The following is a 7,626-nucleotide window of genomic DNA, read 5'->3' on the forward strand; positions in this document are numbered from 1 at the left end:
ATTTAATTACTTATAAATTATTATTATTTTTTAAACCTAACACAATTATATTGATTTCTTTATATATTTTTATTTATATATTTTTATTTATTTATTTATAAATATGAAAGAATTACATTACTTATTGTTGATAAAAATGTTTTATTTAATTATAATTATAAATAAATTTATTGAGCTGAATATTGTGGCTGCAACGTTTTCAAAAAAAATTAATTTTGACTTTTAAATAAAATAATATTTCAAATTTTATAAATTAAAATTTTAATATTGTTTTTTTTCATATTTTTTAATATTTTTATTAATAATTTTGTAAGTGCGAGGTCCTCTAATCATAGATAAAATAAAATAATCATAGTCATATTTAGTTGTATGTTTTGTAAATATGTGTAATTATTTATTTGTATATACAATATTCATAAATTAACTTAGATAACAATCACCACAAAACCTTAAATTTTATCGAGCCATCCAACTAGGAAGTGTTAAAAATGCAATGTTTTGTATTAAATAGAATGAAAACCATTGGTCAGCTCTACGAGAGAGAGCATGAACCAAGAGACTCGGCGCTGTAGAACGCTCTACATTGTTCATGTACATCACACATTACATAGTAATCATAGATTTAGGGAAGTTAGAACCATAACTTAACAAATACAAACTAATTCCTATCCTGAGGTCTCGTGAACCAAGTCACTATTCTAAGATATTCTCCATTATCTTTAACACTCCCCCTTAATAAAGAAGGGGTTCACAAATATGCCTAACATCTCCCTACACATTTCAAACTTGATTTTTCCAAGAGGCTTAGTGAAAATGTCTGCAACATTATCACATGTATTACAATATACCAAATGGATTTCTTTTGATTGCACTTTCTCCCTGACAAAGTGGAACTGTGTTTCAATGTGTTTAGCGTTTTTGTGAAACACCGGAGTATTAGCAAGTTTGATTGAACTCTGATTGTCACATCTAATTGTTGTTGCATCTTTTTGTTCTTCCCCAACATCTTGGAGAAGTCTCCGCAACCAAACTACCTCACATGTTGCTGCACACATAGCTTGATACTTTGCTTTCGCTGAAGATAAGGAAACTATGTTCTATTTCTCACTGTTCCATGTAATCACCCCGGATCCAATGCTGAATGCATAGCCTGTTATGGATCTGTGATCATCTACATTTACAACCCAGTCTGAATTTGTAAATCATGTCAATCTAACATCAGAGGAATTAGTATAAATAATACCATAATCTACAATACCTTGTAGATACCTCAAAACACTTTTCACTGCATTCCAATGACTTTCAAGTGGCTTGGAGATGTATTGACTTAGCACACTGATTGCATAAGCCAAATTTGGTCTTGAAGTGGTGAGGTAGATTAGGCTCCTAATCAGATGTCTGTAAAGTGTCACATTTGCCTCTTTAGATCCATTCTCACTCTGCAGTTTGTTGTTTTGTTGTAGTGGTACTGCTGCAGACTTACACTGATCCATCCTAAATCTTTCTAGTAGTCCTTTGACATACTTTCCCTGGGACAAAAATGTTTTTCCTGAATCTCTCCAGATCTCAAGACCCAAACAGTATCTTAATTCACCAAGGTGTTTCATTTCGAACACTTGCGACATCTGTTGCTTGATTTCTTTGATTAGATAAGTAGCATCACCTATAATAATCAAATCATCTACATACAAAGAAATCAACACTATGCACCCTTGTTCATCTTTCATGGTATAAAGATTAGGGTCGTTTTTACTTCTGTTGTAGACAAATTGCAGAAAAAATGAATCAATATTTTCATATCAAGACCTGGGTGGTTGCTTTAGTCCATAAAGAGCTTTCTTTAATCTACAGACTAAATGTTCTTTCCCTTTCTGGACAAACCCTTCAGGTTGCTCTAAATAAACCTCCTCTTTCAATTTTCCATTTAAAAATGCAGACTTTGCATCTAGTTGGTGAATCATCCAATGTTTCTTAGTAGCTAAAGCAATCAACATTCTGATGGTATTAAGTTTAGCTACAAGGGCAAAGGTCTCTTCATAGTCAATGCCTTCTTTTTGTGAATGCCCCTTTGCTAGCAATCTAACTTTTAATTTATCTATGGTTCCATCTGCGGGTTTATACAACCATTTACAACCTATGGTTTGTTTCCCTCTAGGAAGTTCAACTAGTTCCCAAGTGTTGTTCCTGATTATAGATTCATATCCCTGTTCCATAGTCGTTTTCCATTCACTACATTCATTTGCTTCTTCTTTTTTTTGCTGAAGCAAGAGTTGTGCCTTATATTTTATTAAATCACACATAATTTACAATATATACACATTTCCTCCCCACATAGTGGTGAAAGTCCCAAAATAAACGAGTCCTAAAGAGCCTAGGCCCTCCGACCTCAAAACTTTCTTGCCTATCACATTTGAGTACTAAAAAAACTAAGCGACGGGGGTCGCAGGGCACAAGAACCATCCCCACAAATACCCGCGCCAGCAAACCTTGAGCCTGCCACAAAAACACTATCGGCCAAGATCTACTTAAACCCGACGGTGGAGATGCTTATCGCTCCAAAAAGAAGCCTGATGTTTAATCCTCTAGTCCCACCAAACTGCTCGCACCATCCAGACCATTGATCGGGCTTGCAAAGATCAGACGACAACACTGATGATCGCTCGCCTGAAATAACCGAAGGTTATAGTGCGATGAGAGTGGTTTTCATACCCCACCCTCCTCCACGTGTTAAAAGAAGAATGTTGTCGCTGCCCCAAATTCGAAACCGCCTTCAGCTTGAACGCGGTGTGATCGCACCAAAACCACCCGAAAAGTGGTTTTAACCCCCAACTCTGGAAAAAAAGTGAAATGAAGTCACCCGAACAGGGCCATCGGATATTCTTCTCGTCCTTTCCCATAACTGTGAGAACCAAACTCCCGCCTCCGGGTATTTTCGTTGTTGTGATAACCATAGTTGCTGAGGCCGCCCCTGGCGAGCTAACTGCCATAGATCTGTCTGACAAAAAATGTGAGTCCTGCATCATTTTTCTCATTGTGTGTTGGTTTCCTTAGTTTTGTTCTGATACACTCTCTTATCCTCTTCCGCCTGGTTATGGCAGAGTTCTTTTAGTCCGCTCCGTGGCATTGCAAGCCAACCCCACGAAATTTTGCTATCCTTGCAGGTGACACCTTGATTGGCAAGAATGTCTGCCAATTTGTTGGCCTTTCTACACACATGGATGAATCTGAGTGTGCGTAGTCCCTGAAGATGATCCTGAATTCTATGGAGCACCTTAATTAACCTCCAGTGTTTTGTAACTTTTTCTGGCCCTGTTCCATGGCTAATTTTCTTGGCTGCGTTGATGACTAACTCTGAGTCAGCTTCTATTATCACATTTTGATAGTTTTCCTGTTTTAGAAGTTCTAAGCATTGCTCCAATGCCATAAGTTCTGCCATGTTGTTGGTGGCTTTTCCTAAATGACAATGGAAAAGGGAGATGATGCTTCCATTTTCATCCTGAAGAACTCCTCCAAAGCCCGCTATTCCCGGGTTATTTTTTGATGCCCCATCGATGTTATATTTCAAAAATCCTTCCCGGGGCGGGGTTCCAGAATTCTTTAACCTCTTCCTTCATGCTTATTGTCCTGTCCAGGCCTTGTGGGATGAGCCCCTGCATATCTAACTACTTGAGTATTTCCAACTCTGTTTTTGAGGGAGGATTTTTAGGGAGATCCCTAACTGTTGTGCTTACTATCTCTTTTAACTGTTTCAATATCTGCTCCAACAGGCTAAGAGAGGAGTTCTTCTCTTCTTTGAAAATTATTTTGTTTCTTTCTTTCCACACGTTCCATATTATGAAACTTGGCAAGAGAGCCCAGGCAGAGTTAAGAACTTCATTATCCGAAACACTATTCCTCCAATTGTTTAGGGTGTTAGTTATACTATCTTTGTCTCTATCAGACTGCTTGAAGAGGGTGGCAAAAAAATCCCATAACCCTGAGGTGAGAACGCAACTGTTGAGAAGATGTTCCATTGTCTCCTTTTGTGCTTCACAGAGCTGGCATCTGGAGGGTCCCAACATACCCCTTTTTCTAATATTGTCCCAGGTTAGGATTTTCCTATGTTGAACCAACCACATAAATAGTTTGATCTTCATCCAACTTTTGCTCCTCCATAGCTTCTGCCAAATTTTGACTGGAGCTTGGGATTCCAGCCCCAGGAGAATACCTTTTGCTTCCTTAATATTGAAGTTTCCCTCTTTGTTGTTACCCCATCTTAGTTGATCCTGCCCTTCAGTGACAAGAATCATCCTCTTATCCAACATCCGCTTTAGGTTCTCTGCTCTCCTGTTAAGGGTACTGTCCTCTCTGCCATCTATTTTCTTCCATGTTCTCCATTTTCCTGTATTGCTAGCATGATCCCAAATGTACTTAACTTTTACTAACCCTTGGTTGTCTGTCTCTTGCTTGAGGCCCATAAATTCCTCTTTCAAGAGTGTTGGTTCTTGTTGCCATTTATCCTCCCAGAATAGTGCAAGATCTCCATCTCTGATTTCCCAGAAACTGTTTTTTTGAACCACCCCTCTGTTCTCCCAGGCCTTGTTCCATATGGGAGAGCCCTTTATATTTCCAGTCATTCTTATTAGCTCAGAAAAATGCCAGGAGCTAGCATATTTTTCCTTCCAGGTGCTTGCCCATTGAGCCTTAGGATCCCTAACCCACCGCCACCAAAGCTTGGCCCCAAGAACCTTATTGAGAATCTCTGGATCATCCAATCCTAGGCCTCCTTGGTTCTTGGGTTTGCAGATCTTTTCCCATGACACTAAAGCCCATTTTTTCCCGGTTTCCTCCTTGCTCCAAAGAAAATCTCTTTGAATATTTCTAAATCACTATAAGACTCCTTTTGGAACTGGGAGAGCTGATAGCATAAAGATTGGGATAGCTTGGAGCACTGCCTTTGTTAGGACCAGTCTACTAGCCAGATTTAAAGACCCGATTGTCCATTTTCTGACCTTATCTTGCATCTTGATGATTACTGGTTCCCAAATGCTCTTATGCAAAGGTTTGGCTATTAGAGGAACTCCCAAATACTTAGAGGGGAGGGATTCTCTTTGAAAGCCAAGAATTCTAGAGACATTCCTCTGAATGGCAATGTGGGTGTTAAAGAAAATAAAAATTGATTTGGAAAGATTGACCTCCATACCTGTTGCCATGGCAAAGTCATTCAAAATTTTTTTGTAAGCAAGTGCTTCCTTGACTGTGGGGATTCCCTATAACATGATTTCATCTACAAACTGTTGATGGGTCAGAACTTGACCATTCTCCAATAGTTGGAGTCCTTGAATTTTGCCCGTTACCTTGGCATGCTTAATAGACCGCCCCAGTCCTTCCATCATGAGGATGAAAAGAAAAGGAGAGAGCGGATCACCCTGTCTGAGTCCTCTAGAGGGAAGAAAAATTTCAGAGGGTGAGCCATTAACTAAAATTGAGAAGCTGGAGGAAGTCACCAAGGCCATGACCCATCTGATCCAATTATGATCAAAACCAAAAGCACTGAGCACTTTCTTGATGTATGTCCAGTTTACTTTATCATAAGCTTTGGCTATGTTTAATTGCATTATCATACTCGCTTTCCTTTTACTAGTTAGCGAGTGAACCACTTTGTGAGCTTGAATGATGTTGTCTAGAATTTGTATGCCTTCCACATACCCAAATTGTTCCCCCGAGATAAGCAAAGGCAACAAAGGTTTGAGTCCGTTGGCCACTACCTTGGAAATTATCTTGTAGACTACATTGCATAAGGCTATGGGTCTATACCTCTCTGGCGTTTGTGCATTATCTTGTTTTGGAATTAGGGCGATGAAGGAGGTGTTGAGAGCTTTCAAAATAGTTCTGCTCAGTGTGGAATCTTCCACAACCATTACAATATCCTCTTTGACAATATTCCAATAAACTTTGAAGAAATCCACATTGAATCCATCTGAACCTGGAGCTTTGCCATTTTGCATTTCCTTGAGTACCTCACTGACCTCCTTTTCAGATACTGGTCTATTTAAATTACAGTTATCCTCTCTGGATACCAACTTAGGGATATGTTTAGTGAAGTCCTTGATGAAAGGTTCCCTTACTAAGATGTTTACCTGAGCAATACTTTTGAAGTGTCTGACTAACACAGCTTCTATATCCTCATGGGATTGGTGAATTTGTCTGTCCTCGTCCTTGATCATAGATATTCTGTTGTGAGTCCTGTTAGCAATGGTGGAACAGTGGAAAAATTTAGTGTTGCGCTCTCCTTCCTTTAACCATTGAACTCTTGATTTTTGTTTCCAAAAAATTTCTTCTTGTTTGCACAACTTTTCCCATTCTAGATTATGTTTCTCTACCTAATCATTTTTTATTTTATCAAATCGATCCTTGATCAAAGCTTGGTTGAGCTCCAGAATTTTGTTTTCAACCGCTTTATTTCCTGCAAAAATATTTCCAAATTCATTCTTGTTCCAATCTTTTAGTTTCATTTTAATATGCTTTAATCTTTTATGAAGTAGGAACATTGTTGATCCCTGAATCTGTAAATCTTCCGCCCACCATTTTTCAATGTTGCTGTTAAAATTTAGGTGTGAAAGCTAGATATTTTCAAATCTAAAAGGTCGGTTTCTTGGTGTGCCTATGCCTTTGATCTCCATTTGAACTGGCCAGTGATCTAAGCCTCCAAAAGGTAGAATTTCTGCCATTATTTCCTTGTCTAAAAGCATGATATCTTCAGAGATCATGAATCTATCTAACTTGGAGGCTACTTGGGAGTCCCTCCTCTTTTATTATTCCATGTGCAGAAACCATTGTTTGTCTCAATGTCAACAAGATTCATGCTTTCTGAAAAGATTTGGAAGGTTGAGGAATATTTATTTAAAGCTCTTGTACCTCCTTTTTTCTCCGAGAGCGATCTAATCATATTGAAGTCTCCTCCTATGACCCAAGGTAACCCTACATTCCTAGCCCGGAGATCCACCAAGGATTCTATAAACCGGATTTTGTCATCTAGCCTTTGGGGGCCATAAACATTCGTGACTAGATAAGTATCCCTGTCTCCTACAGGCTGTATGACCACTGATAAATAGTTCCTTGATGCCTCCGCATCAATTATTCCAATCTTTTGGGGATTCCAGAGAGTGAGGATACCCCCTGCTGTGTTTTCAGCTTTAACTTCTAGAAACTCAAATCTACTGAGCCATTTACTATGGATTTGTCTTAACTTTTGAATAGAGCATTTCATTTCTTGGACAAAAATTATATCTGGGGCTGCTTGCTGCATTCTGTTATTCAGCATTCTCTGTTTTCTCTTGCTGCCAAGACCTCTAATATTCCAAGTTGTGAACTTCATAATTAACAATTGGTGAAGGAGTAACTGGTTAGATCTTTCATCTTACCTGAGTCTACCATGAGCTTGCCACATTCCATCAGGAGCTCATTCTGCTTTTTCCTGCCTCTTTTCTTTCTGGGATTTCTCGGTGCTAACCCTGGAGTCATTTTTATTGCTTTCCCTCCTTCAATGCTCTGTCTTTCAGTGTTGTTTGCTTCCTCCAAACCCTTGGTCTGAGTTTTCCATAAGAATAATTGTTGTATTCTATTGATCTCTTCTTGTGGTAGTGA

Source organism: Pinus tabuliformis, chromosome 8, assembly GCF_031772625.1.
Source record: "Pinus tabuliformis cultivar Carrire ecotype Pingquan chromosome 8, CPIR1, whole genome shotgun sequence".
NCBI classification, from domain to species: Eukaryota; Viridiplantae; Streptophyta; class Pinopsida; order Pinales; family Pinaceae; genus Pinus; species Pinus tabuliformis.